The 17,761-nt window shown below is 44.2% G+C and overlaps 1 protein-coding gene across 2 annotated transcripts in view; it reads right to left on the bottom strand.

Annotated features, from left to right (window-relative positions):
* ZNF644 (zinc finger protein 644) overlaps positions 1-16,808 on the bottom strand; it is a 51,401-nt gene extending 34,593 nt beyond the window's left edge. The window contains exon 1 of one of the 2 annotated variants that reach the window (XM_072128900.1): positions 16,656-16,808. The gene's annotated coding sequence lies outside the window, so the exon portion shown is untranslated. Of the gene's footprint in view, positions 1-16,149; positions 16,257-16,655 lie in introns of those variants that run through there. The other variant, XM_072128901.1, reaches the window with a different exon arrangement.
* Between the last annotated feature and the right edge of the window lie 953 nt (positions 16,809-17,761).

The raw sequence follows: 17,761 nt of genomic DNA on the forward strand, positions 1-17,761 counted from the left end.
ATAATGATTTATATCAGTTCTAGGGAAAGGGGGGGTGATTAGAATTTTTAATATTTTATACATTTTTTACATTTTCTAAACTTTTTTTCTTTACTCTTTCTTAGAGCCTCTAGGATTCATTAACCCTAGATGGTCAGATTGTTCCTACCATATACTGCAATACAATGTATTGCAGTATATGGCATTTTTGCTTATGATTCATTACAGCCTGAGGAAGACCCGAGGCTGTCAAGGCAACCGAACGCCGCCCCCCTATGACGTTCAGGGGAGCGACGATCGGAAGAAACATGGCAGCTCCCATGCTTTAAGTGACGGCAGCGACTATCCCAGCGGCAGGGAAGAGGTAACATCGGCAATCGGTGCAAGCACTGACCACAGGTGATAGCGATGGGTAGTTGCTCCCCAAAGTCACGGGGAGAGTTGACCTGATCCAAGACGGTGGCTTTGCTGGGTGGATGTTGGTTCCATAATTAGCCAACAACCACCATGATCCCTCTTTATACATCCTTACAGGCATTAGGACACAACTTTTATTAATGTGCAAGTTACCTGCAGAGGAGACTTGGGGTGTGGAGTAGCCTCTGTGAGCTCCCGGGGCTAAGGATACTCCACTCCTGAATAGGGTCAGTAGAGTCACCCCAAGGAGCCATTGTGCCTCTATGTTCACAAGCAGTACAGACGTGTAGTCTCTGCAGGTATTGTGCATGTTAATATAATTACATTTTGTTGGACAAAGCAGCAAACTAGGGGATTTGAACAGTTTAGTGATGATGCCGCCATGAGGGATCTACATCGGTAGGTAGATTCCCTTTAATTCTACACATAAAGCTCATTTGTGATTGACAAATAACCTCATAAAAATCACATGTAAACTGACAGCTAAATATCTCAGAGTGTAAAAGCTCTGATCTAAACCCCAGCACATGTAGATGTGAGCGCTACGTACACTCCACCATTTCATGACACGGGGTTGAGGCGACTGTTGCTTAGGAACAAATCTTGATTACTATTAAATATTAGATGTCTGCAGATATTCTCCAATACTATGTCTGCAGATCAGGAAGACAGACAGTCCAGCAATGGCTGCTCCCCTCTGTACATGTACAGCCCTGGCGCACCACATTATCTGAATTTGCCAGGACCCACTGATCAGCTGTCCAAAGATTACCACCCGTTGTCATCACACAGTCATATGAGCCAGTGTGACTACACCGAGAACACACCAAAATATTTGTTAGTTGGCAATAACAGCAGATTAGTGGTGGTCGGACATCCCTGTGTAATTTGTTCTCTCCTCCCAAGTTATGTGAAAAGGAGCAGAAAATTGTCATCTTTTACCAAAGAAGAATCAGGCTCCAAGATTGGAGGGGGAGTCACCTCAGACGCCTTAGGTTCCGTAGCAGACCGAACCACAATACCATTCTGGTAACAGATTAAGGCCCATTGCTTACAAGCAAGTGTGCTTTTCTGAATGTCCGACACAAATGCTTAGGGCGATGCCACACATGGCTTTTCGAACCCGTTTTTAAGCTGTCCGTTAAAAAAAAACGCATCAGTTTTTGACAGGTTTTAACAAATATCTTAATTAAAAATGGTTAAAAAATGGATGTGTTTTTTAAAAACGGATGCGTTTTATGGACTGCTTAAATACGGACCAAAAATGGGTTCAAAACACCATGAGTGGCATCACCCTTAGGCCGGCGCCACACAGGGCGCTTTGTCTGCGCTTGCAAACGCAAACAAAGTCGCACCCACCGGGGCGAATTAATGCAAAAAATTAATTAAATTAATGCAAAACACCGGCGGCTCGTTCCCGATCGCAGGCGTTTCCATAGAAACGCCGAAGCGATCGGGCCGAGGCCCGCCCCGGTGGGCGCGACTTTGTCTGCGTTTGCAAGCGCAGACAAAGCCCCCTGTGTGGCGCCGGCCTTAGAATGGTGACACACATGGAGTTTTTAGTTTTTGGAAAACGCATGCGTTTTTGACCAGTTTGCATTAAGATAATTGGTCATACCTGTCAAAACCGCATGAGTTTTTTACGATCCTAAAATGCCCTAACTAAAAACTCCATGTGTGTCACCACCCTTAGGGTGCAGTCACACGTACTGCTAGCGTTAGTTAACCTAGCTAGAAACAAGTAACTAGAAACCAGTGTCTTGCATTAAAACAAAGGGATCTGCCTCATTGCATATGTATTTCCAGTGAAACACATGTAATTCGCTAACCAGCACAAAGTGTCCTATATTGTTTAAATGCAAGACACCAGCTTCTGGTTAGTGATCGCTGGCCGCACCCGATTGCAACGCTAGTGGCTTGTGTGACCCCAACCTGCGCCTTGAACCATCAGCCATCATAGTGCTGACTGAAATCAGCTAGAATATGATAGAAAAGTACTAACCCCCTCCTCTGCTGCATGGTACTAGGTTGCCTTTACTACGCCATGTGTGTAATATTTTTGAGTACCAGCATCAGACTTTGCACCACAGTGGTAGTGGTGCTATGGTGTCACGTGTACACACTACTCAGCACTGAACAATTGTAGACTATGAAGAACATAAAATACTGGTCCTCCAATGATAAAGTATCAGTATTGTATCCACGTCAGAGAAATTCAGTATTCGCCAGCTGAGAAAAAACATGCATACAAATTTTCATCAGTGTGTTTGCTGCCCCACTTAAAGTATTGAAGTATGTGGTCCAAAAAGTGTATTTTTTGGACTATAAGGCGCACTAAAAATCCCTTGATTTTCTCAGAAATCAAAGGTGCGCCTTATAGTCCAGTGCGCCTTATATAGGAACCATACTAACAGACAACAGCTGCCTGGAACTGTACACAGGTCTGCCACCTGCTGGTCATTCATCCTTATAATCAGGTGCGCCTTATACTCCGAAAAATACTGTACTCAAGTATATACAAGACTTTTTCTTGGACAACTGATCAGATGAAGAAAAAAATAAAAAATGGAGATGAGAATTAACACAAAAAATAAAGGGCAGGTATGTCACACTTGTTAATCACAGACAGTATAATAAAAAAAATATGGCATGTGTGAAAGAGCATATGGGCGCAGTCACATGGTGGGTCTTCGTTCAGTTTCACAGCTGCCTTCACTTCTAGAAATGATAAACGGATTAAAACCAAGAACGCAACATGTGAAAGCACCCTTAGGCCGGCGCCACACGTGGCGCTTTGTCTGCGCAGACAAAGCGCTACGTGTGGCACCAACCTTAGGTGCACCCATGGCGTTATTGGTCCACTTCTAAGTATGCGTTTTAAAAACACATCAGTTTTTGACCATTTACCATATGTTTGGCTGCTTACAACCTATTTATCTAGTACGATAATTGGAAGAAAAAAAAACGGACAAAAACGCCATGTGTGGCATCACCCTTAGTCCATGCCACGGACTAATCAAAAGGCTGGGGATTGCGCACTGACCCGTTGTTTCCCCAAGTATTTTATTCATAGTTGTTGCTTTCTACTGATCCATGGTCAAATGAAAACCTATAGAACACAGCAATGGAAGTGGGTCCACTGATGATGTAGGGAAGCCTGGTGTTATGCCATCCAACTAAAGTGAAACCATTAATTTTTTTTTTGCAGATATGGAAAAATGGATGCCATGCAAATATGACAGAAAAAACTGATGAGGATACAAAATAGATCTGTTTTGAACAGAAAAACCTGTGTGAGAGTCCTTAAAGGGGTTGTACGGTCCCTGAACCTCCAAAACAAACTCCTGGGTGTGATAAATACACCCACTACACAATCTACTACAACAACTTCCACTTAAATTTTGTGTTAATAGCTATTTTTGCAAAGAATTACCTCTTTATTCCTGCAGGCAGGAACCGAGGAATCAAGATGGCCGCCGCACTCTGCATTGAGACTACAAGTCCCATGATGCTTCGCTCCCAACAAGCAGAGTGTGCTCGTGCACAGAATACACAGCACAGCAGTGATTGGCTGCTGGTGCTGTGCGCTTGTGCTAGTAGAGGAGGCGGGGGCGGGACTGCTGTACTGCTGCACTGACTGAAGGCACGTGCTCTGTATACTGAGTCGGCTGCTACAAACAAGCTTTACCTCCTGTGGTGCACAGATGCGCGCGCACACAGGAGGAGGGAGTGTGGAACTGGCTGCTCATCACAGGCAGCTGAACACGCATGCGCGGCCAGGGAGGGTACAGTCTATATGTCGTTTCCAAGGAGATCAGGTAGTATAAACAAAAGCTAACCTTATAAGTTCAGATTTCATTATGTCTAAAAGTGCCTAAAATCGCTGATAACATTGTATTTATGTATTGAGCTACTTTTGTTTGTCTGCAGCCTGCAGGGCAATGTCTGCCACCTTACAACCCCTTTAACTGTGCAAGAGATTTATCAGCAGCAGCCCCTTCAACATGTCTGCAGGAATAATAGAGCCAGTCCACACTAGTGGGGACCTATAGTTAATCTCCCTGTTTTAGAAGAATGTAACAGAAATGAAAGTCACATAGACTACAACGTACGGAAGGTAACACTTCAGTTATTTATAGTGGAAAAGTTAATGTAGGCTTCTGTGTCATTTTTTCCGCTCCAAATAATGGAAGGTCATAACAGACACATAACAGACTCGACCTAGGGCTGCATTCACACTAATGTATTGCAGTCGGATACATGTCCCCCATAGTACTCTATGACGCCTGGGCTTGTGCCGTGGCCGCAAAGATAGAGCCTGCTCTAGCTTCAGCCATAAGAATGGCTGTGTGGCTCTATTTTCTATGGAGAGGGGAAGGGCTAGCAGCGCTCACCCCACACATGTGCAGATGTTCATGTGAATGCAACCCAAGAATGTCTAAAACTGCAGTGTATATATATATATATATATATATATATATATATATACACTGCAATGTGTTACAGGGTGCATGTCCATATTGGCATTTGTGAGTTTGCCCCATATGTAGCAATGGAATTTATTTATTTTGGTATTTTGGAGGTAACAGTCCGTAATGAAACTATTTTAAGGACCCATAGATCTTAAATGGGCTTGCGGCTTAAAGAAAGTTCTCCAATTTTAATCCCCTAGTGCTATTAAGACAATAAAGATCATTCACAACTTTGCAGTTTTAGTCAGTTTTATTGCAGTGTTTGGTCCCATCACTTCCTAGACAGGTCAGTGTAAGATTCAGCAGTGTGGGCAGTAGCTGAGCAGACACTTCATGATTTCTCTGTGCTGTGAGATGATGTGTGCTGACAATGTGCTTAGTTTATCAGGGAATGTTTTATCTACACTTTATTTAAGCTTCTGAACAGTCTACTAGAATCGGACACATAGAAAGAGATCAAGGCAGATTAAAAATAAAATGGATTTAAGACAAAAGCACTAAACTCTGATGCCTCAACTAATTAAAACACATAAGATCTGATGCTGCTGAAAGTGTAGAAGCACACTGCTGCTGGACCAGGAAGTTCCCCGTGTCTCTAATGCTCTCTACAGACAGATCCCGGGACAACCAAATTGTAAACACCAGGACTGATACAGACAGGTTGGAATTACATCTGTGAAATGCTGTAATTTTGCTGAGAACATTGAATTAGAGAATGCTTTATTTTGTTTTCCCAAGTATATTTAACCCCTTAATGACCGCCCTATCGGCTATTTACAGCGGTAATTAAGGGTAATTCTGACGCGTACACCTTTCTGCGGCGGCGCATCAGAAGAAGATTTTGAGACACCGGGTCTCGCTGGTGCCGGTGTCGGGCTGTGATCTTACAGCCCAGACCCGGCACTAACAAGCATGACCGCGGCGTGCAAGTGTGTCCCCCGTGGATCGGACCCCCCCGGTGTGCTTACTGGGGGATCCGCGCGGTCCTGCCCCAGGTTCCGACAAGTGACCCGGGGCTTCCGGCTCCTCTTCTCGCTGGGTTTTGCCTTCCTGGCAGGACCCGGCTGTAAGTAACTGAGCATGCGCAGCATGCTCAGCTACTTACACAATACACTGCAATACAAGGTTATTGCAGTGTAAAGGCAAAAAGATTACCGTATATACTCGTGTATAAGCCGAGTTTTTCAGCACAAAAAATGTGCTGAAAAACGTCCCCTCGGCTTACACACGAGTCAGTCAGTCAGTAAAAATTACTTAAAAAAGAAACTTATATACTCACCCTCCGGTGGCCACGATGCGCAGCGCTGCTCCCCCGATGTCCGCGCGGCTCGTCTTCAGGCATCCGCGCACGTCTTCTGTTTTTCCCCCCTGGCGGTGCCTAGCATGACGTCAGCAGCGGCGCGTCATACTAGGCGCCGGCCCGGGAGAGCAATGGTGGCGCCCTGCAGAAGAAGGAAGACGGGCGCAGAAGCCTGAAGACGAGCCGCGCGGACATCGGGGGAGCAGCGCTGCGCATTGGGGCCACCTGAGGGGGAGTATATAAGTGTTTTTTGTTTGTTTTATTTATGCTGGGGTGGCTGCGTACCACTGGGGGCAAGCTGGCTGTATACTGGGGGGGGTCTGTGACCAATGCATTTCCCACCCTCGGCTTATACTCGAGTCAATAGGTTTTCCTGGTTTTTGGTGGTAAAATTAAGGGCCTCGGCTTGTACTCGGGTCGGCTTATACTTGAGTATATACGGGTAAGTCATTTTTATAATATAATAAAATAAAAGTCCTATAATCTCCCCAGTTACACATAAAAAGCAAATAAAGTATATAAAACACAAAAACACGTACATATTTGGTATCACCCGTATCAATCTGTACAATAAATCTAAATCAATCTTGAACCCGCTCGGTGAACGACGTAAAAAAAAAAAAAACTCGAAAAACTTCCCGTAATATACAATTTTTCCTCAAACACCATCACAAAAAAATGTTCTAAAAAGTGATCAAAAAAAGTTACGTTCCCTAATATGATACGACTGAAAAGAACAACTTTCGCAAAAAATAAGCCCTCAACCAGGTCTGACAACAGAAAAATACAGCAGTTATGGCCCTGAAAAGTTGTCAATAGTAAAAACAATGCGATATTCTCCAATATTGGTTTTGCTCAGGAAAATTGAGCAAAGATAAGAAAAACTATATAAATGAGTTATCACCGCAATCGTATTGAACCAGAGAATAAAGATAAAATATTATTTTTATGTTGCGGAGGGGGGGGGGGGGGGTTGTAGGGATACAATCCAAAATAAAAATTGATGATTTTGTTTGTGTCCCCCTGGAAATAGTTAATAAAATCTCATGAATAAGCTTTAGACCCCCAAAATGAATTATCTATACATTGTATCTCATCCCGTAAAAAATAAGCCCTCATATGTTCGCATTACCAAAAAAAATAAAATTTTATAGGTCGTACAATGTGACAATACAAATCTGCTGTGAATGGCGCCTCCATTCATTCTATACTCGGCCGTGCGCCCGTACAGAAGTATACCACCACATATGGGGTATCAGTACACTCGGGAGGAATTGGGCATCAAGCGTTGCAGTGCGTTTCATTATTTAATTTATTCTGAAAATGTCAGTTTGGCCTAAATGAATGTATTTTCCAAAAAAATTCCATAGTTTGTAAATCGCAGGTCCATATTGTTTTAACCCATGTGAAACACTTAAAGGGTTAATTGACTTAATAGAAGTTGTTTTACCTACGTTGAGGGGTGAACTTTCTATAGTGGGGTAATTTATGGGGTTTTACTATTATTTAGGCCTCTCAAAGTCACTTGAAAGCTGAGTTGTCCCTCAAAATGTGAGTTTTGGCAATTTTCATGAAAATGAGAAAAATTGCAAATTTCTGCACCTCATAACATCCTAGAAAAGTGAGAGGATGCATAAAATATCATCCCAACATAAAGCAGACATTCTGTAAATGTAATTTATCAAGCTTTTTGAGCAGTTTTACATCTTGTCTGGAAAGCAGAACATTTCAAACTTGGAAAATGAAGAATTTTTAAACTTTTGCCAAATTTTCACTTTTTTTCAGAACGAATCGCAAAACTTATCACTTACATTTTATAACTAACATGAAGTACAATGTGTCACGAGAAAACATTCTTAAAATCACCCGGATATGTTAAAGCGTTCCGAAGTTATAACCAATTATCGTGAGACAGGGCAGATTTGAAAAATCGAGTCTGGTCATTGAGCTGAAAACTAGTGTCGGTGATAAGGGGTTAAAGGGGTTTTCCCACAAACTAAAGTTAGGCTCTATCCACGGGATAGGGCTTATCTTGCTGATCAGTTGGGGTCTAAGTGCTGAGACCCCCACAGATCGCGAGAATGAGGGGTCTGTCAGACCCCTCGTTGCTCCATCAGACTAATGGAGAAGACGGCCGCACATGACCGTTCTGCTCCATTAATCTCTATGGAGCTGATGGAGAACAATAGAGATTAATGGAGAAGAATGGTCATGCGCGGCCATCTGCTCCATTAGTCCGACGGAGAGGCGAGGGGTCCAACATTCTCGTGATGTGTGGGGATCTGAGCACTGAGACTCTCACTGATAAGCCCTATCCTGTGGATAGAGCCCATCTTGCTGATCAGTTGGGGTGGATAGGGCCTAACTTTAGTTTGTGGGAAAACCCCTTTAAAAGGACATATACCACCAGGACAAAGGATTGTAAACCAAGCAGAGCGACATTCTGGTGTGTGCCTCCTTTGGAAGGAACTGCTCTTCTTTAGGCTACTTATGCCCTTGTTTAAGGAAAAAAAAGGCTTTAACAATTATGCAAATGAACCTGAGGAGATCCAGGCACCATTAACACCTGTGGAGCCCAGAGCCCCACTGGCTAATTTGCATAATTGTGAAAGCCTTTTTTTTTTTCCTCTTAAAAACCAGGGCGTAGGAAGCTTAAAGAAGAGCAGATCCTGCCAGAGGGGGCACACACATGCAGGTCAGTGTGCTTGGTTTACAATCCTTCATCCTAGTGAAAGGTGTCTTTTAAGAATCTTGTCTTCAAGGAAACACCCCTTTAAAGGTTTAACAAAAAGGCCCCACAGAAGGCTTATGAAATGTCCTTTCTAGAATTCCCATCTTATATGAAATCTCATCCATTTACCAATAAAAAAAAAAAAAAAAAGCTGTGCCCCAAAGTGAAGCAAATATGACTCTTCCCACCTAATTTACACGAGTTGAGTGTCACATTAGAAGCCCCTATTTTCTGCACTATAGTACCTAGAAACATGGATTTTGTGTCATATTAAAGAGACAGACGTTATCTTTCAGATCACAAACACCAGTACCATGTTTTGAGGTACTACAGAACCGAAAGATAGGGGCTTCTGAGTTGACACTACCCCAACGACTACTAAACATTACCCATTTCATGTGGAAATAAGGTGAGAAGAGTCATATTTGTCTGACTTTGGGGTGGGGAGTGGGATTGGGGGTTCCCTTTAAAATGAATTAGAAAGATGTTAAGCAGACTGCGTTCATATGCAGCGTTTCTAAGAAAACCAGCCGAGAACATTTTCCCGACATTCTTCCATTCTCAGGTTGTGAAATGCTGATGTGCAAGCTCATCGAGTGTGACTCAAAAAGGGATTGTAAACTTGCTGGGATATAATATAGGACTTTGCAGTGCTTAGAGATTCTTAAATATATGTGAACTTTGAATGGTTTAAAGGTTGTGACCAGAATGGGCCCCAAGCAACAAAGCAGTAAACCGTGTGTACAGGCTTAGGCCCCAAGCACACAGGTCATACAGTAACCTGTAAGCATTTTACCTGCCGCTTCTGTATGGCATCATGAATATGTGTAGCCCACCGCTATATTCTATAAGCTTCTAGGCAAAGACAGAAGCACATAATGGGTGCCATACACAGGATTCACACAACCAACTGAACTAGGATGAATATTCCCATCCCATGTCCACAGGAAGTATGTCATAAACACCTAGAGGTGGTAGCCCCATCAATGTCGAGATATAGTTGGCGGACTCAATGCATTCAAGTCGGGTGAATGGATACAATACGTATAAATACCGAGGCTAGGACAAACCATTTAAATCTACTGTAATGTTCAATCGCTCTGGAACGATGTCCATAGCCTGTCCAGGAACCAGTTACTTCCACATGCACTGTGATGGTGAAGCCAACTACGGAGTGGTGCTAATAAGAAGGCTTATAAATATTGATAAATCGCAGTAAAATAGTTGGCCAACTAATTAAAATGTTTGCTTTTAATCAGCTACATTTTAAAAAAGGCAGTCTAAACCGCCCAACAAGAAGGGGCCATCGACCTCCATTTCAGCGCCGGATTAGGCTCCTGCACCTGATGTCAGGTGACTTACCACTAGGGGGCAGGTCACCGCAGCAGTCAATCAGTGACCTATACACACATGATCAAGAGTCAGGGACATGCTAGCAGAGAATTCACCTCTGCAAACAGTGAGTGGATGCCCTTTCATGGACTAGACCTTTAACCCCTTAACGACCAGGCCCTTTTTCGTTTATGTGTATCAATTTTTCACTCCCCACCTTCAAAAATCTATAACTATTTTTCCATACATAGAACTCTGCGACAGTGCCGTGTACTGTGAAGTGGGGGGTATATACTTTGGGTCGGTACGGTCATGAGGATACCAAATATACAGTAGGTTTTCATTTACAAAAATTAAAACCACCTGTACAGAAAAATAAATAAAAATCTTCAATTTGCCATCTTCTGGCACTTAATAACTTTTTCATACGTGCACAGAGCTGCGGTGTGTCATTATTTGCCACTTTTGATCACATTTTCAATGCTCCCGTTTAGAGTACTGTTCACTTTTTATGTTTTTCTAAATGCCCAAAAAGTGGCATTTTTGACTTTCGTTGCTTTTCCATTACAGGGTTAAAAAACGCAAAAAACTTTTGATAGATCAGACATTTTGGGATGCGGCGATATCCAACATGATTTTTACCGTTTATTTATATTATTTCTAGGGAAAGGGGGCGATTTGAACTTTTAGGTTTTTTTTTTTTTTTCCCTAAACCATTTCTCAGACAAAATGAGATAGAAACCGCTTACCATCCCCTGATGACTTCACAGGGAGTTGGCGATCAAATACAATATGGTTAACACCAGCGATCGGAGTCAGCACCGCTTGCAGGTGTTACCGGTGGGCGTTTGCTGCAATATGAAGCAAACACCCATCTTGTATGGAGACGGCTTGGCTTGTGAGCCCTCCCCCGTACAGCGACGCCACACTATTGCGCCACACATCGGTAAGGGGTTATGCGATTATAGAAATGATAAATTATGAAAATAGAAAGCAAATATCTAGAAAGTTATCCTCTGGGAAAGTCTCCCAATAGAAAAAGTAAAAAAAAATTTTTTAAAAACTGTGTGGCACCATGTCAGTTCTTCCCAGGAATAGCTGGCCAGCACACATCATTCCAAGGGTAAATTCACATGGCCGTCTGCGGGGACATATATGCGGCCGCAAATTTGTGGCCACATGTACGTCTCCATAGACAGCAACAGCAGCACGGCAGAGATAAGATGCCACACATGTATGGCACTGATCCCAGCCACACACCGCAAAAAGATGGAGCATGCTCTATCTTTCGGCAAGTGTGCGGCCGCGCGCTGCTGTTTTCTATGGACGGAGGAGGGGCCTCCTCCTCCTCTCCAGCACACGGCTGCATGCCAGTATGGTGGGCATACCGCATGCGAATGAGCTCCAAGAGCACAGCACCGGGCCCTTCCAAGAAAACTCTCAGAAGAACACTCTCTGGTTTAGTCCCTCAAAAGGTCCAGCATCATAAAATACAAAGGGCTGAAAAATTATTATTTTTTAATGGTATGGTAGGCAATACATCCATTCATATGAAACGACTTATTGTCCATAAAACGTGGCTGTATGTTCCCTGTCTTGAAACGGTACGGGTAGCATACAGCTGAAAATATCTGTGTAAGAGGGGCCTTACCATTACTTTTTCATTGTAGATTCCATTCCTACCAAATTGAGCAGAACATGGCAGTGTGAACACAACTACAGAGAATTTGTACAACCTTATTCCGCCGAAATTGACATGAAATGTTGTATAACATTTTTCTCCCACATGAAAATGCACCATGTATCTACTATACAAATCTTCAGACAGGGCACTGGCCCTGGACATCTGTGTAGCCATAAGCTTGTGTATGCGTTTTCTACTTGCAGGAATGAATTACATTCCATGACTGTAGCTGGACTTGACTCTTAGGCCTCTTAGATACTTGTGAGTGTGATGCTCCAAACTTGCAGCGTGTGCTGGCCGCAAAGCTGAGCAAACATCGCAGCATTTCGGTTTGGGTTTCCAGCCAGCACATAGGGAGAAAGTGATGCGATATGGAGGTCTTACTAGTGTGTAAGGGGTCTTATGGGCTGTCCTGTTGATAAATGTTATTAATGAAAACAGAGGCTGTGCTCCTGTCCTGCATAGTAATGTACACTGCAGGGGACTTTCACATGAACAGTATGGGAGGGGTCTTCTAATGAAGACAATTGAGGAGACAGTGGAATCCTTTTCACATTTCTTAAGACACTGATGTGTCCCCTAGGTATGATAATGAATGGGCTTTCAATAGCTGTGTCTTTCAGCACATTATCCACACACTCACTCAGGCTTCATGCTAATGCACGCATTTTAGGCCTGTTAGCATCTATAGCCAGCCATGGTACATACTACATCAGACATCACAAGGGGTAATACATGTTACTTTGTCTTTCACAGAAATGGTATGCACCATAAGTTGGCATCTGAGAGCAACAGAAACTTCATGTGCACATGGCATGCACTGCTGCACCTGGAAGCACCATTGCAATGGGTTATCCGAACTTGCAACATTCTTCAACTCTGCATCATAAAATCACAGTCCTGCCACAGGTTCAGTTCAGACAAATAGCAGTCAAAAGAACTAAATGCTTCCATCTGAACTGATGCGACCAAACCTTTTCTCCTCTGGCCTGATAAGAATGTAGTTCTAGACCTCAGATGCGTCGTTTGACCAAAGCTGCTTGACAATTCTAAGAAATTCTTATTTCCTTAATCCTATAAGGCCAACATAAAGCATCAGACATCCAATCCATAGAAGCTGGTCACATGGTACAGCATAAACAATTACCTTCACTACCATTTATAGCCACACAAAGCTGGAAGTTAAGATGTTTTTTTTAGAGATGCTGTACAACCTAAAGCTCAGGACACACTCATTCACACGGTTGTCTGGGGGGACGTACATGCGGCAGCAAATTTGCAGCCAAATATACGTCCCCATAGACGGCAATGGCCGCCTATCTTTTCCCTTGTGTGCAGCCATGCGCTGCCGTTTCCTATGGAGGGAGGAGAGGCTGCCACCTTTTTTCCAGCACACGGCGGCCATACCACGTGTCAATGGACCCACAAGTTGTAACTTCCAAAAAAAAGGGGGTCAAAAGTTTAAAACCTCTGCTTTAGCAAGTTTTTCAGATACATAATATTAAACGGGGCACCCAAATAATGACATTTTTTGTCTATCCACAAGATAGGGGATAAATATTTTCTCTGAAGGGAGGGGGTTGGGGAGTCCAAGTGCCAGGACACCCTACGAGCAGCAGAACAGACGACCACAAGTCCCCCTTGGCAGTCCTGGATTTTTATCCTATAAGATTATTAGAAGGAAAGCTATGAGGAAACTTGCAGATCCCTTTCAGCCAATTACAGTAGGTTTCGGCATAACCCATCTTTTTAAGATTTTTCATTTATCCTATTCAATTTGTTGTCCGACACCTAGTACCCTGAACGACTCAAATTCATGGAATGTGACCTGAGCTCCATTATTCCGACACAATCACTACAAAGAGGATAAAGCCTTCCACTAGCAGGTCTGTAAACATCTGGCACAAGAGGCAGCTGAGAACAGCTCACTGATCTAAAAAACTGTTTAAAGGAGGTGGTCCACCAAGATCAGGTGCCACATCCATTTTTCCCCTATACATCAGCTTATAAGCAAGGGTCCAGAGGTTGACTACCCACAGGTCACAAGAATGTGGGGTCCGTTGTACCACATATAAATGGAGCAGCTGGACCCCCACAATAAGCAAATTTGACCAGTCCTGATCAAATCTGGGGTACAAGCAATAAAAAAAATTATCCTTTTTTATTTTTAATAATCAACAATTTCATAGGATTTGGACTTCAAACTAACAATTCTACTTCATCCATTGTTCTTTGTATGTCCTCTAAAAGGATCTGGTTACCTTGCACATTCAGTCCAATCTGCGATCAGCAGGTTACAGAGCAGCAGGAGCTGAGCCAAGTCTTTATCCAAGACTCTAAGTTCCACTTCTGGTTTTGGCTTCAAAATATCCAAGTAAAATATGGATCAGAATACTGATGTCTGAATAGGTCCTGAAGGGGATTTGATTGTATGGTAAAAATGTAGCCAGCATAAAACAAAAAGGACTTTTTATACATCCTTCATGCAACCATTGTACCCGGTCACCTTGGGTCATGAGCTCTACAAGCCAGCTTAGCCAAGGCTGGTTGAATTTTGGGGGGTGGGGGGGGGGGGCGAATGAGTGGGCTAGCAGGATTTCCCAGATCAAACCTTGTATCACTGGACTGAACTCAGTTGGGGAGATTTTTTCATACAAAGGCCCATGAAAACATTACAACCCCCTGGAAACATCAAGAGGCTAAGGCCTGTTCAGGTATCTGGCTGCCAGGCAAAACTCCGCCAGATCTGACTGTATTAGTATTTTTCGAAATTATGCAAGCACTTCAAAACATACTGGTCGGTTGATAAGATTGTGAGGAATTATTATTAAGCACAGGGCAGGAACGCCCACTCTGCCGCCCCTCTATACCCCCATTGTGTGGAGGTGGCGTCGAGAATCGAGAATTCTCTCTTTGCAAAAATTTGCGATTCTTTCACTGCTTCTACACCAGAAAACTGGAAGTTCAGTCCAGTGGTTGGAGGTTTGATGCAGGGAAATTCAGCCAGTGCACTCAGCTTTCAGCTTAGACCAAATTTGTTAGCAGACAACTGAACTTACAGGAGTTGCCCTGAGGTTTAAAAACATGGCTTTCTTCCAAAAACTATTCCACGCCTGACCATGAATAGCGCGTGTTATTGTAACTCCGATTCATTGATCTCTATAAAAGGGGAGCAAAAATACCTGCACACACTATGGTCAAGTGTGGAGCCATTTATGGAAAAGTGTTGCACGGTTTTCCAAACTGCGAATTTTAGTAAAGAGTTGGTTTTTTTTAAATTCAATCCATTTCCTGATGTGAGCTAAAATTTGTATAACCTTTAACAGGGTTTTCTGTGACTAATGAAATAGCTTAATGATAATTTATCATTAATTCAAAAAATATTTGAAGATTAACTTGTGCACTAAAGGCTTTTTATTACCAGGTGTTCGCTGTACATTCTGTAACAAATGCACCAAGGACCCCTGTTCTATAACATATCTGGGAGAGATTCCTCATAAGTGCTTAAAGCAAAACTATTTTAGTTGCTGATTGAAACCATTCAGAGCTTAGCTTTCATTTCATAAACTGCTGTGGGAAAACAAAAGCCAAGTGCCGATTGGTTGCCATGAGCAACTACAACAATTTTACTCTGACACTTATGATCATAGAAACTGCTCAACTCCTCCTGCATGCAGATAGGACACTAGGTACAACCTGCTTATCTGCTCTTGCTCTATGACATACAGCCTGCAGATAGGACACTAAGTGCCATATGTTCCTGCTCCATAACATGCTTCCTGCAGATAGGACACCACATACAATCTCCTCAGCTCCTCCTGCTCTATAACAAGCAGCCTGCAGATCAGACACCATGTACAATATAGTCTTCTTCTGAAATGTGCCCCTCCATGCAGTTATGTAAGTGTGGCAGCTCTCCTGACAGCAGCAGATGTGACTTATGTAAGGAGGCTGGTGACAGTACACCCTGGCCCTCCATGATGAGCTGCTCTGGCTGCCATATTGTCCTGGAGAGCATAGAGGCCCCAGCGGTGGTGACCTGCACACCTCCCAGTACAATGTCACACAGATCCTGCACTAATCCCCTCGGCTTTGCTGGCTTGGCCAGGGAAGGCCTCAGAGACTAGGCCGCACATAGAGCCTGAGTAAGAGGTCTGCCTGGGCCCAGAGAGCCGCTCCTGAGCAGACACCAAGCGACAGCTCACACGGCGCGGCACTCGCACGCGGCACTTACTTCTGGTCCCCAGACGTCCCCCCAAATGTATGCAGCAATGGCGGCCGCCTGGCTCCCCGTCCGCCTGCTATTTCTACCCTTCTGGGCGAGCGTGCCCGCAGATTGGCTGCGCCGGGTCACGTGACTAAACAAAACCGTCACAGCTAAACCTAAAATGAACCCTTTGTCCACAGATAATTGCGGCCGCCGCTTTGTGCTCGGAGGCCCCCGAGAAGACCGGGAGCTGCCCGCTAACACCCGCCCTGTCCCCGAGGCGGTGCCGCCACACCGGGGCCTGCCGCCTCCCCTCACACCCCGTCCTCCCGCTGCACCGCTCCGGCGGACGCCATGTTGGCCCGTCTAGCAAAATGCGTCAATTAGAGAATCACTTCACCCGCACGGGAAGCGGGTGCGCGACCTGGGGACTCCCGCCACGGTTAACCCCTTGTGAGACGGGACTAAGTCAGCGCGCAAAGAGTTAAATGGCCCTGTACAAGACACCCGGGGCGGTCACCTGCGGCACTCACCTGCTCGGCCGCACGCTCCCGGGCCCGGGACACCGATGCACTTTCTTTTTTTTTTTCTTTTCTTCAGTTCAAACCTGAGGACTAGACGTGGAGACAGACGTCCCCCCACGTGACCGGCTCTGGCCCCTCCCACTATTACCGACGGGGGCGCGCCGTCCGGGGAGTGGAGGGTGCTGCGGGGGCGCGCATGTGAGGTGGGAGTCCTGTCTGGTCAAGAAGTCAGCACCAAGGGGAGTCTAATAGTGGGTGACACTTATCTGTATGGAGTAATATAGAGATAATCACCACACTGACCCCATATAATCTCCATTACCACCAGTAATAACCACACTGCCTCCACATCATCCCCATTACTACTAGTAATAACCACACTGCCTCCACATCATCCCCATTACTACTAGTAATAACCACACTGCCTCCACATCATCCCCATTACTACTAGTAATAACCACACTGCCTCCACATCATCCCCATTACTACTAGTAATAACCACACTGCCTCCACATCATCCCCATTACTACTAGTAATAACCACACTGCCTCCACATCATCCCCATTACTACTAGTAATAACCACACTGCCTCCACATCATCCCCATTACTACTAGTAATAACCACACTGCCTCCACATCATCCCCATTACCACTAGTAATAACCACACTGCCTCCACATCATCCCCATCACCACTAGTAATAACCACACTGCCTCCACATCATCCCCATTACCACTAGTAATAACCACACTGCCTCCACATCATCCCCATTACTACTAGTAATAACCACACTGCCTCCCCATCATCCCCATTACTACTAGTAATAACCACACAGCCTCCACATCATCCCCATTACCACCAGTAATAACCACACTGCCTCCACATCATCCCCATTACTACTAGTAATAACCACACTGCCTCCCCATCATCCCCATTACTACTAGTAATAACCACACTGCCTCCACACCATCCCCATTACTACTAGTAATAACCACACTGCCTCCCCATCATCCCCATTACTACTAGTAATAACCAAACTGCCTCCACACCATCCCCATTACTACTAGTAATAACCACACTGCCTCCACATCATCCCCATTACTACTAGTAATAACC

The sequence above is a fragment of the Engystomops pustulosus genome, chromosome 10 (genome assembly GCF_040894005.1).
Source record: "Engystomops pustulosus chromosome 10, aEngPut4.maternal, whole genome shotgun sequence".
NCBI classification, from domain to species: Eukaryota; Metazoa; Chordata; class Amphibia; order Anura; family Leptodactylidae; genus Engystomops; species Engystomops pustulosus.